Source organism: Pinus tabuliformis, chromosome X, assembly GCF_031772625.1.
Source record: "Pinus tabuliformis cultivar Carrire ecotype Pingquan chromosome X, CPIR1, whole genome shotgun sequence".
Lineage (NCBI taxonomy): Eukaryota > Viridiplantae > Streptophyta > Pinopsida > Pinales > Pinaceae > Pinus > Pinus tabuliformis.
Window position 1 is genome coordinate 649,239,983 of NC_142308.1, and position 19,484 is coordinate 649,259,466.

The following is a 19,484-nucleotide window of genomic DNA, read 5'->3' on the forward strand; positions in this document are numbered from 1 at the left end:
GCTATTCCTCTTTTTCTCCCGACGCGGATTCTGCTCTACAGCCTGCAACAAAAATTCTCTGCGTCCAACTAGGATTTTGCTCAGCGAAAATTTGAGCTACAACTGCTCCCTCTGACTATTGGAATCACTAATCTGGGCAATTCGATTTTCCTGCCTCCTTTCAACTGAAAAGTCAAACCACTACCCTAGCAACTCGAACTACCTGTTCTGGGTTCTACGCAATTTCTCAGGGAATTTCGATCTGCTACTCTCTCTGAACAATGAAATTCCTTTCTCTTCTTATGAGCTTCCCGATTGATCAATTAAGATTTGATACCATGTGAAATTTTATCTATTGTAGCTACTGGAAATTATTCTTCTAACGTAAACATTAATTATGCAGTTTACTTGCTACAACAAATAATGAATAAAATCACTGTTGCAATTTTCATCATAAAAATACTGCGAAAAACAAAATATTGGAAACTGAGAAATTCTAGCACACAATAAATTTGAGACAATTACTTTTGGACAATTGTCCCCGAAAAAACCCAACTAGGGAAAACTGGTGCAACAGATGAGGGTTTTATTTTTAATGTTCAACAACAATTTTGAGTACAATAATTTAGATGCCCAACTGGCAAACTAATCTGAAGAAAACACTGGCAAAAACATTGTGAGAATTTTCTCTCACCCCATACCTATTTTCTGCCTTCGAAATAGCTTCGCCAGCCTCTGCGCTGAGATGCCTCTGTCACCCTTTGTGCAGTACCTACGCTGGCCCTCTGAAGATTTCGACCTTCCTTCCTTCAACTCTTCCGGGAACTGAAAAAATTCCTCCCAGAATGCTACTTCTCTCCTCTTCCACCTGCTAGTCACTCTCTGGCTCTATCTTCTCTGCTGAGCTGCTACCACTGAGAAAATCGAACTACTTGGGTAGCTGAGTATCTGCACTAGATGATCTCTATCACCGCATCGAATTTCTCATATAATCCACTGTTGGAGCACCAACAACCAAGATTAAAACATAATTAATGGCTAGGATCATTTTTGGGTCGATCCGTGTGAGTTTCTAGATGATTCACACCTTATCTCAATTAATATTGATTAATTAACCATATTCCCTAAGTTTAGACTTATGAAATATTTAAAAATTAGTTAATAATCTAATTGAGACACTTCTAGGCATAATTTCCAGAAACTATTTCTGGGTTTTGGAGATCTCATGTATTCTAGCCTCTCCACAAAATTTCGTGGCTAGAACACATTTGATGCTACAAAACTAACACCAATGATTTCTCACTTCTCATTTTCAATGTAGAAGTAATCTGGAATGTCATCTTCCAAGGGGCTAATGTAATCAACTTCCTCAAAGTTTTCGAAAGAAAAGTCATCGGGAGTAATATCCCTTAGAAAGGTCTCAATTTCACTTTCCATAAACTTATCCTTCCCAACATCTGTGTTTTCAAAGTCATCTTGTTTATCATGCGGACCTAATGAGGACTCATCTTCTTGTTCATCACCAAGATCTTCAAGGTTATCCCCAACTTCTTTATCTTGATCATTTAACCAGCGGGACCTCTCTTCTTCCCTCTTCTTTTGAAGAACAATGGCTAAGGTGTTTCTTACATGATTTTGGTAATACGCTTCCAGGAGGAGAGCAATAGTAGGGTTCTCTTTATATTCACATTTCATCTTATGAAGTTTCACTTTGTCTCCATGTAGACGAAATAATACTTCATTAGAATTACATTTGCTTACTAACCCTTTGCATGTCCTACTATATTCATCCATCCTTTCTTGCATGATTTGGAGGCTCACGGGATCCCATTCTTTGTTATCCTCATAAGAGGTATTCCCTTTCTCCTTGTTATTGATCAAGTTATCCAGAATATTCTTAGCACAGGTTATGTGAGCAAGGTCAAGGAGATGACTAGGATCCTTTTCATAGGCACACCTCACTGTGTCGAGTTGTGCTTCTTGCGACCTCTAAAACCTAAGCATGAATTCCATATCCATACCTTCAAATATATATTGATAAGATTCTGCATATTCCACTGCTTTTTTTTGTAGTCCTTGAATCTCTTGGCTAGAGTTGTGCTTGTTGCGACCTATAAAACCTGAGCATGAATTCCATATCCATACCTTCAAATATATATTGATAAGATTCTGCATATTCCACTGCTTTTTTTTGCAGTCCTTGAATCTCTTGGCTAGTGAGTTTTGCAAATATAGGACCAAAAGAAATCTTCATTTTCTATGATTTTTCATATTAGGATTATAATGGAGTCGCCAGGGTGAATTAAAGTGCCTTAATAGATGCTTACTTCACCCTACAAGCATTAGCTTTGAAGCCCAATGAAGAACTAGGGCTTCGTTCTTCCAATGGAGTCACCAATAATGATATGTCAATATGTCTTATAGAGAACAAACTATACGTTTTGTGTTCCCGGCAACGACGCCAAAATGTTACTACTCAAATTAGTAGGGGACCTAAAGGGGATCCCTAAAGGGCAAATGCTAGGCCAAGGGAAACAAATGGAGACTTAGCCCACTGTCACCTCGGCTAAGGCTCCCTTCTATTTACGAACTTTCACCGATGGGAGGAGACCCGGTGTATTATGGAGTCACCGATGAAGGATAAGTCAATGAAATGATGCTGAGTGACTCAAACAATCCCTTTCCTAGAAGAGTTAGAAAGATGAAGCTTACTTGCTTTCTAAGCAAGGTACAATGTCTTCTAGGGAAAGGAAGGGAGGATCTAAGGGTTAGGTTTATGGGATATGACTTATGAAGGCACTTCCTAATCCATAAAATCCTTATTGTAATTTGTATCATGGATGGTTCTTGAAGAATTGTCTTTTCAAAGGAATAGGACCACACGGGACCAAGCGTGTTAGGTCCCTATAATACTAGTGATTCCCCCATTACTATTGTTGTTGCATCCTTTCTTGTTATTGTTGTGCCCTTATTGTCCCCATATTGTTATTATTTGTTAAGATTAGGTATGTTCTATGCTAGAGCAATTTATTTAAATTTTCACAGTTAGCAATCACATCAGCATTACGATAAACTGCAGATAGAACATAAATATAAAACGCAGAAGACAAGAGGACACAAGATGTGGCACGAGCCAGGGACAAACCCCACAATGTGTGGGAAACCTTTTGATCAAATCTTCTTTTATCTTCAAAGTTCAACAAAGAAAGAGAGAGAGAGAGAGATAATACATTTACAACAGAAGTCAACACTTTGACTTATCTAGATCTAGCATAGATCATTTCTTATAACGATGAGATCAGTTGAAGACATTTTGCTTCAACTGATTCTGCAAGGTGACTCCTTCACCTATCATCGTTCTGCATCTCGTCCATTTGCTGCACCTGATTGTGTAGCACCATCATATTGTATCATGCAACATCACGCTACTCATATATCATGTATCATTGTGCTGCCCATCATGCTACTGCCCATGCTCCATGTATCATTGCGCTGCCCATCCACAATATCTCATACATCATGTTGCTGCCCAAGACTGCGTTATATATATGTGTCTAGATCACACAACGTTCTTATCTCTATGCCACAGAAGTTTATATACCTAGGCAATATCACTTTATGAACACTGTATATAATCCTTGAGGATCCATTATCTGTCTATATACAGCTGCTGTCCAATAGCATATATATTTGCATTCCAATATCTGTCTGCATACAGCTGCGTTCATATATGACTGCGTTTCTGAACAGCGTATATATATACCTACGAGTTGCTATGTTGCTACGTGCCATGCTGCGTTCCATTGACCGTGAATATATTTCTCATGAAAAACGTATATATATATATATATATATATATATATATATATATAGCGTGTATAACATGAACAACGTTGAATGCGTGTTAATGACGTTCCAGTCATCACGTTGACTGTCCATGAACTGGGAGTAATCCATGTGACAACGGATCCAGGGTTATGGCATGATCAGCGTTCCATATATAATACAAACTGAGGGCTTCATACCTTGGCTGTAGCGTTCCATATATAATTGCGGGTTATCTATGACCGCATTCCAAACAACAGGTTCTATATATATCTGCGTTCCTTCCATGAGCAGCATATCTTTACATGAATTGCGTATATAGCATATTGATGCGTATGGGACATCGTGTGAGTGCTAGTTCATAATTGTTCCATTGACCGCATGTGGGCTTCAAGACAGCGTATGAGTGCTCTCCATGAATTATATGACCAGCGTATAACATCCACGCAGAACAACGTATAAAGACAGCGGATAACATCCACAAAGAACAGCGTATACTTGAACAACGTGTATATATATGAACTGCGTAAGGTCTCCCTCCTGTGCTTGTATTGCTGGTCATTTCAGCGTATATATATATCTTCATTACCAGCGTATATTATATATATTTCCACTGCTTGCGTATAAGGCCTTTTATGTCTGTGTGTAGTTTAGGGCATTATCTTGCAGTTAGGGCTCCTTCTAGTCCAGCGTATTCTTTCGGTCCTCTCCTTCTCCAAAAACCCAAGACGTGGATAGGAGATCACCTCAAGAATACATGTGTGCAAATGATATCAAATCCTCATCTATTTATACCAAAACGAGGATGATGAATAGACACGTCGGTTGGGCTTCTAGAGCCTACATAAGAGCTGGTCGGCTTGATAATAATTACATAAACAAAATAAATTCATATCTCCATAAATACTTATCAGAATCGGATGATCTTTGGATCAATCCTACACCTCTCGACGAGAGGGATCCAATAAAAATATCAGCTGCCATAAATAAGCCAACCCACATGGAGTTTGGCCCTAGTTGCCAATTTAACACTCCCTCTCAACTAGGGAGAACTCCATCCATTGATCCATAAGTCCGACTGTACTATCTCTGCCATCAGTGCCCTGCACTGTTCTGCCCAACTCTGCTCAGCTCTGCTGGCTCTGCTCTACTCTGCTCAGCTCTGCTTTGCTCTGCTCAGCTCTGCTGGCTCTGCTAGCTCTGCTCTACTTTGCTCTGCTCTACTTTGCTCAGCTCTGCTGGCTCTGCTAGCTCTGCTCTGCTTTGCTAAGCTCTGTTGTTTCTGCTCTGCTCTGCTTAGCTCTACTGGCTTTGCTAGCTCTGCTCTACTCAGCTCTGCTGAACTATGAAGAAGAAGAATTGATCGAGAATGTCTCATACCATTCTCCACTAACCCGAAGTTAGACTCAGAGTGCATACCACTGGTCCCAGACCAGTCTCAACCGACACAAAGTCAGCGTCATAGTAGGTACCACTCCTACTACTGGTCCCAATCCAGTATCGCAGTCTCAGAGAGTGTACCACTAGTCCCATACCAGTCTAAGCGGACCCGAAGTCAGCGTCATAGTATGTACCACTCTCACTGGTCCTAGACCAGTACTGCACTGACACGAAGTCAATCTCGGAGTATGTACCACTAGTCCCAGACCAGTCTCAGCCGACCCGAAGTCAGCATCATAGTATGTACAACTCCTACCACTGGACCCAGACCAGTATCGCAGGTTCAGAGAGTGTACTACTGGTCCCAGACCAGTCTCAACCGACCCGAAGTCAGCGTCATAGTATGTATGACTCTCATTGGTTCCAGACCAGTCCTGCACTGACACGAAGTCAGTCTCGGAGTATGTACCACTGGTCCTAGACCAGTCTCAGCCGACCCGAAGTTAGCGTCATAGTATGTACAACTCCTACCATTGGTCCCAGACCAGTATCATTGATCCCAGATCAATGGAGGACATCCTAGCATAGGGAGTATGGTAGATACAACGATGCATCCATCGGTACTACTATGGTCCCTAACTTCATTTCCTTGCTCATTGATCAGATGAGAGGTACTTCCCATGAGTCCCAAACTGCATGGGTAGGATGCCTCGACAGGAGAACTTAATCAATCCTATCCTCACAGGAGAACACATCAATCCTACTACAATCGCCATGGAGAACACATCAATCTAGGCCGCCATGGAGAACACATCAATCTAGGCCTCACAGGAGAACACATCAATCCTGCTACACAGGAGAGCAAATCATCCTGTTCCACAAGAGAGCGAATCATCTTGTCCCACAAGAGAGCAAATCATCTTGTCCCAGTGCGCACCACCAGGGGAGGGTGAGTCACCCTGTGGTCGTATGTTGCTTCAGTAGAACTGCAAGCCCCCCAGAGCTCCCAGAGCTCAATGTATGCAACATGCAGGACCCTTTTACAAAGGTCTCTTGATGACTCCAAGTCGTTCGGGAAAATCACAAATTTGATCTTTCCTCGGGGTTCTGTCCTATACATTATCTCAGTGCGATGGAGCCTCCTTGATCATCGACTTACCATATCCCAGATAAGGCAGTATTTGATGTCTATCTGCTGGAGCAATTGTCAAATACGGGATTCCTCAATAATCGAATCCCACAGAGAATCACAGTGGTATTCATCATGTGTACAAACAGCTCACTGAAGAGCTTCAACAACCAGACTGCGTCACAGAAGGCCATACTATCAGCAATGTATTCTGCCTTGGTGGTGCTCAGAGTCACCGACTTCTACTTCCTGCTCATCCAGGATATCGAGGCAGATTCCAAAGAGAAACAACATTGAGAAGTGCTCTAGTGATCCTCCATACTGTCTGCCCACTCAATATTCGAATAATCATGTGGTTTCATATTTCCGGCAGTGTATCTCAATTCATGAGAGATTGTGCCTTGAAGATATCTTAGAAGATTCTTGGCACCAATCCAGTGAGGCTCAACCAAATATGAGCTCACCATGCTAACTGCAACACAGATGTCCGGACGGAGGTTCTCCAAGAACATCAATGCGAATGAGTTTATGAAACTCAGAGGCATTTCCCAAATTAGGTCCGACATCACTACCATATAACTTTTGAAAGTTAAGATCCTTGAGGTAGTCACAGGCTTGCAGCTTATCTTTCCACATTCAGAATCCAACTCCCTCTGTCTCCTATAAATGAGAGGGTCTCCACCTGTCAGACATAGGTGCCGGTACGAGAGGTTTATCATCCACAACCTTCGAGTAATGGTTTGGATCGGTTTCACTCCTAGTGAATCTCAGTTGCATTAAACAGCTATCAATCCTCTCATACTACGCCCGAGGTGTTTTTCTTCAAGCCATAGAGGGCTTTCTTCCACCTGTATACATGAGATTCCCGATCAAGAGTCTCAAACTCCTCGGGTTGTTCTAAGCTTGTGGACCTGCTGCATGAGGGGAATGATCCCCTTATAATATTTTCCTTCAGTACATTTCAGACATGTACCTTCATGCTTCTTTTTTGATTCAGGCATCCTAGTCACCATCTGACTCACAGACCTCCGGTGCTGAGTCAATGGACATGGTCCCCAGTGGACTTCCTGCAACTTGATACAACCCTGAACTCAAAAACATCTTTGAAAGATCTATTTTCAAACACGTACCTTTCCATCGATAAGTGCCACCCTGTAACCTTTGACTTCCATTTCCGAGATGGACATCAGGTTCGATCAGGTACATAAAAGAGATTTTGGGGTTTCTTGCTTTCGTGGAGGAGTCGACCACTTCCTTGATGACCTGCATTACCAGTCATTCCTTTGATTATTGAAGATGTCCCAAGAATGATTGTTATCTTCATCAAGAGATGTGTCTCTGCCATGCACAACGGCCGAACTTATTTCAACAAGGCATCCGCCTTTCCTTCCACCCTTAGATCCGAACTTCCCAATGAAGTGATCATTAGATGGGCCATCAGAAACGTCCACTGCGCCATTCTGATAACATTCTCTGGTTCGACTTCACCCTAGGTGAATTATGAGAAACCGATTGATCCTTTTGTCTTGTCCCAACTATGTTCAGTGATTTCTCTTTCACTCTTGCTTGGGCAATGTCTTCACCTCAGCTTTGATACCATGTTAAGATTAGGTATGTTCTATGCTAGAGCAATTTATTTAAATTTTCACAGTTAGCAATCACATCAACATTACAATAAACTGTAGATAGAACATAAATATAAAACGCAGAAGACAAGCCAAGACAAGAGGACACAAGATGTGGCGCGAGCCAGGGACAAACCCCACAATGTGTGGGGAAACCCTTTGATCAAATCTTCTTTTATCTTCAAAGTTCAGCAGAGAAAGAGAGAGAGAGAGAGAGATAATACATTTACAACAGAAGTCAACACTTTGACTTATCTAGATCTAGTATAGATCATTTCTTATAACGATGAGATCAGTTGAAGACATTTTGCTTCAACTGATTCTGCAAGGTGACTCCTTCACCTATCATCGTTCTGCGTCTCGTCCATTTGCTGCACCTGATTGTGTAGCACTATCATATTGTATCATGCTACATCATGCTACCCATTTATCATGTACATTGTGCTGCCCATCATGCTACTGCCCATGCTCCATGTATCATTGTGCTGCCCATCCACAATATCTCATACATCATGTTGCTGCCCAAGACTGCGTTATATATATGTGTCCAGATCACACAACGTTGTTATCTCTATGCCACAGAAGTTTATATACCTAGGCAATAACACTTTATGAACACTGTATATAATCCTTGAGGATCCATTATCTGTCTATATACAGCTACTGTCCAATAGCATATATATTTGCATTCCAATATCCGTCTGCATACAGCTGCGTTCATATATGACTGCGTTCCAATAGCATCATGACTGCGTTTCTGAACAACATATATATATACCTACGGGTTGCTATGTTGCTACGTGCCCTGCTGCGTTCCATTGACCGTGAATATATTTCTCATGAACAGCGTATATATATATGGCATGTATAACATGAACAACGTTGAATGCGTGTTAATTACGTTCCAGTCATCACGTTGACTGTCCATGAACTGGGAGTAATTCATGTGACAACGGATCCAAGGTTATGGCATGATCAGCGTTCCATATATAATAAAACTGAGGGCTTCATACCTTGGCTGTAGCGTTCCATATATAACTGCAGGTTATCTATGACCGCATTCCAAACAACAGGTTCTATATATATCTGCGTTCCTTCCACGAGCAGCGTATCTTTACATGAACTGCGTATATAGGGTATTGATGTGTATGGGACAGCGTGTGAGTGCTAGTTCATAATTGTTCCATTGACTGCGTGTGGGCTTCAAGACAACGTATGAGTGCTCTCCATGAATTATATGACCAGCGTATAACATCCACGCAGAACAACGTTTGAAGACAACGGATAACATCCACAAAGAAAAACGTATACTTGAACAGCGTGTATATATATGAACTGCGTAAGGTCTCCCTCCTGTGCTTGTATTGCTGGTCATTTCAGCGTATATATATATCTTCATTACCAGCGTATATTATATATATTTCCACTGCTTGCGTATAAGGCTTTTTATGTCTGTGTGTAGTTTAGTGCATTATCTTGCAGTTAGGGCTCCTTCTAGTCAAACGTATTCTTTCGGTCCTTTCCTTCTCCAAAAATCCCAGACGTGGATAGGAGATCACCTCAAGAATACATGTGTGCAAATGATATCAAATCCTCATCTATTTATACCAAAACGAGGATGATGAATAGACATGTCGGTTGGGCTTCTAGAGCCTACATAAGAGCTGGTTGGCTTGATAATAATTACATAAACAAAATAAATTCATATCTCCATAAATACTTATTAGAATCGGATGATCTTTGGATCAATCCAACACCTCTCGACGAGAGGGATCCAATAAAAATATCAGCTGCCATAAATAAGCCGACCCACATGGAGTTTGGCCCTAGTTTCCAATTTAACATTATTGTGCCCCATAGAATCCCTCTATTGTTATTTTTGTGCCTTTATAGTATTATTGTTAGGTCGGCTTGGTTATATTGTGACCCCTTAGACTCCTATATATGGAAAGGAGGTTTTGTCATTTGAATCATCCAAGAATTGTTCATTTGTGTAATGTAAAGGAGGTTGCCCCCTCGAAGAAGCTTATTTCTAAGGCATTGATCTGTCTTTTCTATATTTTTGTGAGTTGGTTTCACAACATTTGGTATCAGAACTTTGGATTCTAGGGTTTCGCTGCTCCAAAAAGGTCATCGTAGAATTTGCGCTATAACTCTTTTGCTACAAAGTTTCAAAAGATAAAAAATAACCCATTTGAGAAGAAATCGGTTTGAATTGCGGCTCCCAATTTCAGATCCTATCTCGCTATATTTTCGGAGATATAATCTGAGGAAGTTAAGGTTTTTGAAGACTCATGAATTACATTCCAAACAGGTCACCTTGGGAAAATCGTCATAACTTTCTCTTTGAGCATCAGATTGAATTTTCGTAAGTAGTTATAGAAAAAGGACGGACTATAGTTTTTTGGGTATGATTTTTAGATCCTAAGGTTGAAACAGTGACCCGACTCACATCGTACAAGTTCGCTCTACTGAACAAGTCTATACTCAGGTCATCGTGGGAGATTTGACATAACTCTTCATTGGAGAATCCAATCTTGATCAAAGTTGCGTAGTTAAAAATATTACTCAGAGGGTTACTGCAAGAAGAAATTTCAGACCTTAGAGATCTAAAATTACAGAAATACATCAGATTCAATATCAAGCTCCTACAAAGTGAAAAAAATAGTTGTGTAGTTTTTAAATTTTTTTTTTTGCATAAGCTTGGTTTGAAAAATTAGTTTGAAGGAATTCAAAGGGCATAGTGAAGCATTATTATCGGTAATTGATGCCCCGAAGAAAGAAAATGGAAACACCTAGTCAGCGACCTGAAAGCTCTAGCATGACTCATGAAGAAGAGGAAGAAATGCAACTTGATATATCAAAATTACAAGACCAAGTGATCAAATGTCACTCGCACAAAAAGTAACAGAATCTAAGATGGATGGTTTAAAGAAAGTCGTAGAAGCTAAAATGGATGGTTTAAAGAAAGGCATGGAAGCTAAGATGGATGGTTTAAAGAAAGGCGTAGAAGCTACGATGAATGGCATGGAAGCTAAGATGGAAGGCGTGGAAGCTAAGATGGACAATTTGAAGACAGACATGGAAGATTTGAAGATAGATTTGAACACAGATTTGACAAAGTTTCTAAAAGAAATGCTTACTAATGGCGAAAAGGTAGTAAAGGAAACTCGTGATGAGAACAAAATAAATGTTAATAATGATTTCATAGACTCTAACGTTGGATCGAAGAACCACCATGTTCCAAAGATCAATATGAGAAAGTTTGATGGCAAGGATCCCGGAACATGGATACTACAGATGGAGCAATTTTTCGATCTCCGTAATGTGCAAAACACACAAAAGGTACACATTGCAACTTTATATTTGGAACCAAATCAGTTTGTATGGTATCGATGACTTTGCTCTCGTAAACAAATTGTCACTTGGGCTACTTTTCAGATGAAATGATAGCACATTATGAGGATACAAAAAGCAACATTTTTTTTTAGCTAATTGATAAATCTCAAACAAAAGGGTTCAATGATGGAGCACATTGAGGACTTCCAAAAATTGAATATAAGGGTAAAAGATATTCTGGAGGAGCATAAGATTGATGTGTTCATAGGGACTTTAAAATATAACATCCAACATGAGGTTCGCCTTTGGGAACCAGATTCATTGGAGAAGGCATTCAGGTTGACAAGAAAAATGGAAAGCAAAATTATGGCAACAAGGAAGCCTACCACTCACAATCATAAAGATGGAAGTGTTACTGCCCCTAGCCATCCATAACCTACAAGGTTGACACCACAACAATTGGAAGGAAAAAGAGAAAAAAGGGCTTTGTTACAATTGTGATAACAAATACATTAAAGGTCATAAGTGTGCTGAGAAGAAATTATTTTACATAGATTGTGAAGAGGATGAAGAAAAGGAACAAGAAACATCAAAAGAAGAGGATATACACCAAGAACAAACCTTTGAAAAAGAAGAAATGAATCCGACCATATCTTGTAATGCATTCGCTGGAATTACCACTCCTCAAACTATCAAGATAGAAGGGCATATCAAGAAGAAAAAGGTAATAGTGTTGATTGATTCGGGAAATACCCATAATTTTATTCATTGTAAGATAGCCAAGGAATTGAATTGCTTCCTATATCCAGCATCAGAGTGTCAAGTGATGGTTGCAAGTGGAGGAACCATAAATTGCTCAAGAAAGTGCCATAATATCAAGCTATCAATGGGAGAATATGTATTGAATAGCCCAATGCTTTCCATTCCAATGGGTGGCGCTGATGTTGTATTAGGATTCCAATGGCTACAATCCTTGGGTACAATAGCTTTTAATTTTGAAGAACTTTTCATGAAATTCTCTTCAGAAGGAAAGGAAGTTGAATTAAGGGGCATCGCAGGGAAATCGGGAAAAATAATCAGCTCTAACGGAATGACAAAGCTTCTAAAGAAAGAACAACGAGGTATAATTGCACAATTATGTTCACTAGAGGTTCCCACATCGAAATCATCCATTTCTCCAGATCTCCAAAAAGTCTTGGACAATCATTCCAAGGTATTTGAGACTCCCATAGGCCTCCCACCTATTCGTGATCATGATCATGCTTTCAAATTGATTCCAGGAAGTGTTCCTCCAAACATCAGGGCTTACAAATATCCCTATGTCCAAAAGAGTGAAATTGAACGTATGGTTGCAGAAATGCTAGAGGCTGGTATAATTCAACCTAGTCAAAGTTCTTTCTTTGCTCTAGTAGTATTGGTTCACAAGAAGGATGGATCATGGCACATGTCTCTAGATTATAGGGAGCTCAACAAGATCACTATTAAAGATAAATTTTGCATTCCTATCATTAATGAATTATTGGATGAATTGCATGGATCAATTTATTTCACCAAGTTGGATCTTCGCTCAGGATATCATCAAATCAGAATGAGGACTGAAGACATTCCAAAAACAACGTTTAGAACTCATGAGGGTCATTATGAATTTTTGGTCATGCCTTTTGGCCTTCTTAATGCACCTTCTACATTTCAAGGTTTGATGAATTCCATTTGCAAACCCTTCCTTAGAAAATTTGTGTTAGTATTTTTTGATGATATACTAATCTACAACAAGTCTTGAAAGGGTCATGTCCAACATGCTGACATGGTGCTCAAACTATTGGAGGAGAAACAATTATATGCAAAAATCTCCAAATGTTTCTTTGGAGTACAAGAGGTGGAATATTTGGGTCATATTGTATCTCATGAAGATGTTAAGGTAGACCCTAGCAAAATTAAAACCATTAAGGAATGGAAAATCCCCACATCCATAAAACATCTACGAGGATTTTTCTGGTTGACAGGGTATTATTGCAAGTTTGTTAAGAATATGGGAGAATAGCAACACCTCTAACAACATTATTGAAGAAAGATGCATTTTCATGGACTCCAGAAGCAACGAAGACCTTTGAACATCTTAAAGAGGCAATGTGCCAAGCACTAGTCTTAGCTACACCGGACTTCACAAAAACCTTTATTGTGGAATGTGATGCCTCAGGAAATGGAATTGGTGTTGTTTTAATGCAAGAAGAAAGACCCATTGCTTTTGAAAGTCGTCCAATCAAAGGAAAGTATTTACACAAAGCTATTTATGAGAAGGAAATGCTGGCAATACTACATGCACTTAAGAAATGGCGACCCTACCTAATGGGAAGACACTTCAAGGTAAAAACAGATCATGATAGTCTTAAATACTTTTTAGAACAAAGATTATCTTCAGAAGAGCAACAAAAATGGGTCACAAAGATGTTGGGTTATGACTTTGAAATTGTCTACAAAAAAGGGAAGCAAAATGTTGTGGCAGATGCATTCTCAAGGAAGGATGAGGATGTGGAAGCATTTCTTTGCGCCATTTCTATTATCGAACTAGATTGGATAAACGAAGCAAGGGATGAATGGAAGAATGACGAGGAAGTGTGGACACTCATTCAAAAGATACAAGATCCCAGTGCCTCTGATACATTTAGCTGGAAAAATGATTCGTTATGGTACAAGGATCGATTATATCTATGTAAGAATTCCCAACTGAAACAAAAGATTCTTAGGGAATTGCACACCTCTCCCTTAGGAGGGCACTTGGGATTTCTAAAAACCTACCACAAGGTTAAGAATGTTTTTTTTGGTATGGCCTTAAATCGGATATTCAAAAGTTTGTGGCGGAATGTTTGGTTTGCCAACAAAATAAAGTTGAAACAATTAAGACCCCAGGACTATTACAACCTTTATCGATTCCAAGCCAACGTTGGGAGGAGGTTTCAATGGATTTTATCACAGGTTTACAAGTCTGAAGAAAAGAGTGTTATCATGGTGGTAGTTGACAGATTTACCAAATATGCACACTTTTGTGCGTTATCTCATCCATTTAAAGTGAATACAATTTCTACTACATTTATGGAAACAATTCAAAAGCTACATGGAAACCCAAAGATTATTGTAAGTGATAGAGATCCCATTTTCACTGGAAATTTTTGGATAGAATTATTTTCTTGTCTTGGTACTCAGTTAGCTCATAGCTCATCTTATCATCCTCAATCTGATGGGCAAACTGAGATAGTAAACAAATGTTTGGAAGGATATCTTCGTTGCTTTGTATTTAATAAATAGACACAATGGGTCAAATGGTTGTCTCTGGCTGAATAGTGGTATAACACTTCCTTCCATACTACAACAAAAATGACCCCATTTATGGCACTTTATGGATATCATCCACCATCCATCACATCATATTTAAGAGAAAATTTTAAGGTTCAAGCAGTGGAAGATCACATCGAGCATCAACAACAAGCTCTCTAAATCTTAAAGGATTACCTCACCTTAGCACAAAATAGAATGAAACGACAGGCAGATCAACATCACAACGAAAGAAGTTTTGATGTAGGTGATTGGGTATGCCTACGACTACAACCATATAAACAAATGTTCCTCAAGCAAGCTAAGAAGGATAATAAATTATCACCAAAGTATTATGGTCCATACAAGGTGTTGCAAAAGATAGGTACTATGGCATACAAATTGGAGCTTCCTGCATCTTCCCGAGTGCACCCAGTTTTCCATGTTTCATGCTTACAGAAGGTTATAGGTGACAAGATTCCAGTTCAAACAATATTGCCAGAACTTGATGAGGAAGGAAAAATCATATTGGAACATGAAGAAGTCAAAGAAACAAGAACTCGACAGCTATGAAATCGATCAATTTCAGAATATCTCATCAAGTGGAAGAACTTACCCGTTAAAGATTCCACATGGGAGGATAAGAATTTTATACAAAAGCATCCAGAATTACTCAAGCATTGAGGACAACACTTTTTTGAAGGAGGGGCATGTTAGGTCCCTTCATTCCCCATTACCATTTGTCGTTGCATCCCTTATTGTTATTGTTGTGCCCCTATTGTTCCCACATTGTTATTATTATGCCCCATAGAATACCTCTATTGTTATTTTTGTGCCTTTATATTATTATTGTTAGGTCGGCTTTGGTTATATTGTGACCCCTCAGACTCCTATATATAGAAAGAAGGTTTTGTCATTTGAATCATCTAAGAATTGCTCATTTATGTAATCTAAAGGTGGTTCCCCCTCGAAGAGGCTTATTTCTAAGGCGTTGATCTATATTTTCTATCTTTTTGTGAGCTAGTTTCATAACAAAGTGGACCCGGTCTAGGATAGGAGGAATGAGTATAGCAACCAATGATGTTCTTACCCTAGACAAGGTGGGAAAGGATCAAAGAAATAATTTCACTTGAAGGTGTTGATTTGATCCTATGAGGCACTAGCCTTGGGGATGCTAAGGCAAAGTTTGGTCCTAGAGCTAGGGCTTGGCTTTTCTCCCAACTCCACTGTCGGAATGGCTTCAAAATTGGAGGAGACCTTGAGGAAACACCAGCACAGGAGACCCTAGGAGATCGAACTTTTTGGAGGGCTAGCTTGTCGGGAAATTGATGCCCTAGGTGCCCCAACTTGGCTAGACCTGAAAGAAGGTGAAAGGATGTGATTTTTGGTGACCACCTCTTGGTAGATCAATGCCTTAGTCTTGGGAGAATGGAGTCTATGATGAAATATGAGTAGGATTCTTGATTCTTAGTCAAGGAGGCCTCAAGACCACTTCACTAGCCTTCTAGGCCAAGGAGAAGCAATCTTGCATCTTTTATACTTCGATTTGTAAAGAAGATGGGTTATCAAGGTCAAATTCTTTAATAGAATTACTCCTAGGAGATTTTGTTCACATTACATGGCCCATACATTGAGAGATGCTATAATAGAGACAAAATTCCACAATTTTAAACAGTAAATGCATGCAACAATTAGCCTAGAAACAACGAAAATCCCAATCCAATGTATATGACAAAGTAAAACATGAATAACATTAAAAGGATGTACTTACATGTAACAAAGTATATCCAACCATCCACAATTGATAAAAGAGAAGCTCCAAGATAAGATAGACCAATATCCACACATCAAAATTCACCCATAAAGCTCCAATTCATCCTCTAGAAAATGTGCGAAATTCTCAAGAGAATGAAGAGATCCAATCAAAGGTGATGATGAGCAAATGAACTCATCTCACTTGTATTTATACACAAATTAGGAGTACGAATTAGCCTCCTTGGCCTACATAAGCCCCCAAAATAAAATAATGTTCTAATAATTCAACCTTTGGTGACAAGCCCACCAAACTAGTTCATAAATGAAAGACTAAGCCTCTCAAGAGGTCAAATAATAATCTATGCATGTTGTAAGGCCCTTTAAGAGGCCTAATGAGGTCCATGGGTGGCACAATGAAGAGTAAGACCCTCAAAAGCAGTGAACAAAGGGTTGGTCCCTTGTAATAATCTGTGTTGCTTCAAATAACATGTGGGGGCACACAAGTATCCTCATGGGTCTCCAAACAAATTGAAGATGCCCGTAGATCACCTGCAAGGGCTTGGATGATGGTGTAGGCATAGTATTCAAAACCGGGCCAGCTAACCAGTTACCGGTCTAACCGGCTAGTTAGCACTAGCAGGCCCACCCGTTGGAACGGCTCAAAAAACCCGGTCAGACACCCTCTTTCGCCTAAAAATGCAGCTAACTGGTCATAATCGACCGGTTTAGGACGGAACCGGCTAGTTGGATACAAATTGGCCGGTTCCGTCCTAAACCGGCTGCTTAGGAGGCAAGCCCACCGTGAGCCCAGTCAACGACTTTTTGAATGTGTTTTAGGGGTTTTGGAGGGAAACTAAGGTGCTTTCCCTCAAAAAACACCCTCTCCAAGCCTTTAAGAGGCCCCTCTCCCTCTCATTTGTCTCACACATCTAATTTGGAGTGTTAATGAGTGTTTGGGAGTTTGTTTGTGAGCTTGGAGAGTGTTGAGTTTTTGTTGGAGTAGTCATCTTGAAGTTGGAGTTGGAGCTATTTTGAGATAGTTTATAGCTGTCAGTGGAGTTGTCATCTTCAAGAGGAGGCTAAGGAAGCTAGTTTGCATTTCTAGGTAAGGATTTTCACTTGAAAATTCCTCATTTGACTGTTGTCCATGAATTAAATTTTTTATGTGTTATAAATTTATTAACTTCTCACTTCTATCATCTATTGTATCAACTCTCTAGCTCTATGCTATCAAATTTTGTAGCTTGCATTTGCATTTGTTTTCCTACATTTAGCTTTGGTTTTCCATGTTGCTTAACTGCAATTTTTTTTTTAAATGGCAGATTTCTTTGCAAATTGTTATTATTTCAAGCAAACATGGCTCCAAAAGGAAAGGATAGTGCATGGGCTCATTGTGATGTAATTGATGGAAAAATGATATGCAAATTATGCCATAAATCTATTGGAGGTGGGGGTATTCTTAGATTGAAACAACACTTGGCTGGGATAAGAGGCCAAATAAAGCCATGTGATGCACCAAATGCACTGTTAGGTCTTATTAGGGCAGAATAACATTTCCAAGCTTGAAAAGTTTTATGAGGATAAGGCTAGAGAGAAGGCCATCCAAGATGACATTGCAAGGAAGAAGGAATTATTAGAAGCCATGAAAGAGAGTGGGTATGATGATTATGAGATTCAAGACTCCTCTTCTATCCCTTCCACCAATGACCCCTTTCACTATGTTCATCCTTCTTTTGGCCAACCATCAAAAGGAACAAAGAGAACAAACATCCAAAGTTTTTTCCCATCTTCTGCCAAATTGCCTCTTCTAATCCCACTTCCTCCTAGCCAAGTTCTCAACCCACTTTGGATCAACATTGGAAAAGACAATGCAAAGAAACTTCTCATCGATACATTGCTAGATAATGGTATGATTCAGATATCCCATTTAATGCTACTCGGTCACCTTATTACTAAGCTATGTGGGACTCTGTTATAGCTGCAGGAAAAGGCTTCAAAGGCCCTAGTATGCATGACTTGAGGGGAGCTCTTTTGCAAAAAGAGATATCTTCCATTGATGAGTATTTGGTTGAGTTTAAAGATTCATGGCTCAAAACAGGTTGTTCCATCATGTCAGATGGATGGAACGATGGAAAGAACCGCACTATCATTAATTTCCTTGTTTCTTGCCCTCAAGGAACCATGTTTTTGAAAGCAGTTGATGCATCTGATAAGGTGAAGCATGCAGCCCTTCTATTTGAGCTTTTGGATAACATTATTCAGGAAGTTGGGGAGCAGCATGTTGTGCAGGTCATCACCGATAATGCCTCAAACTATGTTCTTGCTAGAAAGATGCTTGAGACCAAATATAAGGCCATATTTTGGACTCCATGTGCTGCACATTGCATAGACCTCGTGTGAGGATATAGGCAAAGTGGAGAGGGTAAAAAACACTGTAGAGCATGCCAAGTGCATTACAAAATACATTTACAACCACTCATGGGTATTGAGCCTAATGAGGAAAAACACTGGGGTCAAAGAGCTTGTTAGGCCTGCAATTACGAGATTTGCAACTCACTTCCTCACGTTGCAATGTCTCAATGGTCAATATAAAAACTTGCAGAAAATGTTTTCCTTTGAAGAATGGTCTGAATCTCGGTGGACTCGTAGACCAGATGGAAAAGACCCCAAAAAGAAAGTATTAGACAATTATTTTTGGAAAAGGTTTGTAGAGCTTGTGAAAATTACCGAGCCCCTTGTTAAGGTGCTAAGGATGGTGGATGGGGAAAAATTGGCCATTGGCTACATTTATGAGGCTATGGATCAGGCAAAGGAGCAAATACGGGCAACTTACAAGGAAAGGTTAGCTAAATATGGCCGTATACGGGAGATCATTGATAACAGATGGAACAATCAACTCCATCGTCTTATACATGCAGCTGGGTATTTTTTTGAACCCAAAGTATCATTATAAAAATCGCTAGGAGATCTGCATGATGGGGAGGTTAGAGCTGGATTGATTGATTGCTTGGAGCGCATGGTCCCTAGCCATGTAGACCAGTTGGAAATACATAGAAAACTTACTGTTTTCACTATGGCAGGTGGTACTTTTGGGCAAAAACTTGGCAAAGATGGCAAGAGATGTGGACCAACCGCGTAAGCAA

At 39.8% G+C, this 19,484-nt stretch overlaps 1 protein-coding gene across 4 annotated transcripts in view; it reads left to right on the forward strand.

Annotated features, from left to right (window-relative positions):
- Positions 1–19,484, forward strand: part of LOC149141664 (FKBP-like peptidyl-prolyl cis-trans isomerase family protein) — a 348,564-nt gene that overhangs the window by 325,412 nt on the left and 3,668 nt on the right. The gene's annotated exons all lie outside the window — the stretch shown is intronic.